Genomic DNA, 2,730 nt, shown 5'->3' with positions numbered 1-2,730 from the left:
AACGACAAACAAACTTACGAAGAACTTAAACGCGACCCGACGCCAGCACTTCAACGTAAACTTAACAGCAAAATACTTACGCTTAAAAAGACTGACGCTATTGACACTCAACGCTACTATCGACTGAGGTGCTCAGTACCTCAACCACCGAAACTTTACGGACTACCGAAACTGCACAAACCTGGTATACCGATGCGACCTATAGTGTCATTCTGTGGGTCCCCTACGTATCAACTATCTAAGTACTTGACGACCATACTGCAACCCCTTACTGACAAATCAAAACGAAACTACAACCTACGGAGAACTTTATCGACGCTATTAAGACAGTATAGATACCTGACAACTACAAACTTGTGTCTTTTGATGTGAAATCACTGTTCAGCAGTATTCCACTTCAATTGACATTACAGTGTACCGAGACCGCTATACAACAATCTACTGTTAAACTACCGTTACCTACAGAAGACATCATGGACTTACTGAACCTTTGCCTTACATCGACTTACTTTCAGTACAACGGTAAACACTACAAACAGTTGCATGGAACAGCAATGGGGTCGCCTGTTTCTGTTGTTGTCGCAGAAATTGTGATGCAACACGTGGAGGAACGCGCCCTTGCAACTTGCCGACAAACGATACCGCTTTGGTTACGCTACGTTGACGACACCTTTACCGCCGTTCACAAAGACGAAATTGACGATTTTCACGACCACCTAAACGAACAGAACGCCGACATCCAGTTTACTAAAGAGATCGAAGAAAATGGAAAACTTCCTTTTCTAGACTGTTTGGTAAGCCGCGACAACAACGAACTACGAACGACAGTGTACAGAAAACCGACACATACCGACAGATTACTTGACGAATCATCCTACAACCCGACTTCACACAAAGCCACGACTATAAAGACTTTGACGAGACGAGCGCAACTAGTTTGTGACACACCGGACAGCTTACGTGACGAAAACAGATACCTTGAACGTGTTTTTCACAAAAACAACTACAACGCTGACTTTATTAAACGAAACATTTACCGACCTACTGAAGCTGACGCTGCGAACAGGAACCCTACACCTGTTACTACAGTGACTATACCTTACATTAAGGGCACTTCTGAGACCATCTCACGGATCCTACAGCCCTACAACATTCGTGTAGCCCACAAACCTACAACTACGTTACGACACTTACTGACCAACGTGAAAGACAGAGACGAACCTAACGACAGACAGGGAGCAGTTTACAAGATCAAATGCTCCGACTGCCAGGCTTCCTACATTGGTGAGACTGGCAGAAACCTTAACACGAGACTGACTGAACACAAACGAGCCACGAGAAATGGTGATGCCAACAATCACATTGCTGTACATCATCAACTGACAAACCACAACATTGACTGGGACTCTGCTCAGTGCTTAACCTACAGTACAAACTATTTTCAACAACTGACTCTGGAAAGCTGGTACACTAACCTAGAACAAACGCCACTTAACAGATGTCAACAACTAACGGCGCCTTACAAACGACTTATCCACGACAGAAACGAAACCGACAAACGGACTTCTAACAGACCGACTTAACAATACACGGACCAAAAGCCGACCTACTTGACTAACAATAGACGGATCGAAACCCACCAATGACTGATGACAAACTTTACACGAGTCTTTCAGCCAATACCATCATGGCCATACTGACCAATCACGTTCAACGGACCAGACTTATAACATCATCGACTGACAAACACTATTCACTTGACTCTGAAGATGACTTCCGCTCAGGTTGTCGAAACGTCAGTCACCAACAACAGTTCTTTTCAGAACTACACTGACCCGGACGATCACACTATACGAACTTCTGTTTTCTTTGTTGTCAGTTTTCAGTCAGTTCTCATCACAATAGGTGATTTGCGTCATTTGACTACAACTACCAAAATCCTTTACTTTCTCTGTTTCTTATGCTAATTAGGGTAATTGTTATTTAAACCCCACTGGATCTTTAAAATTTAAACAATAAAGAGAAAACGAAAGGAATTCTGGTAGTTGAAGTCAAATGACGACAACGTGAAAATCCGGTATTTCTGATATCTTGGATCCGGAAGGTCATTATCACATCCAGACATACTCGGCTATCTTCTTCTCAAACACCTTTCCCATTTAGCATACTAATTTTTCTTTGCATTTTTAATTTTGGCTTCGACACGCAGCTTTGTTTTTAAATTAATTCATCGGTGAATATGTTAAAAGTCCAAAACTTGTCTCAAGTTTTAATGACTGTTTTGCGTTATATAATTAGCAATTTGTTACTTGGCTCAACATATTGAGGCAGTCTGGCCGAGTGGCTAGGGCGCCAGAAATCTACTTAGTTGGAGCTGCTACTCGGTAAACTCTGGTTCAACTCCTCGGTCATGCTGGTTTGCCTCCCACCAGCTGGGGTTTTTAAGTGCAGTTGATATATTTGTTTCCTTCAGTTTAAGTGACATGTCTGTGAACTATCTAGGTGTAGCTAAGCGCATTGACCACTATAAACAACGACATTTTTTGAACATTTCTTTTAAACACGATTCTCCAGACAAAGACACCAAATCAATATTCACACATGCGTGGAAGAGAGCGAGAAATAAAGCAAATTTTAGCATAGAAATTATAATTTTCCTCATAAAAGAAGATCATTCACGATCAACCGGGTCCTAATTATTCCACTATTTAACGACAATGTGGATGGGTC

This window comes from Orbicella franksi, chromosome 3, assembly GCF_964199315.1.
Source record: "Orbicella franksi chromosome 3, jaOrbFran1.1, whole genome shotgun sequence".
NCBI lineage: Eukaryota > Metazoa > Cnidaria > Anthozoa > Scleractinia > Merulinidae > Orbicella > Orbicella franksi.
The sequence above is the reverse complement of the archived record's forward strand: the minus strand, read 5'-3'. Positions refer to the sequence as shown.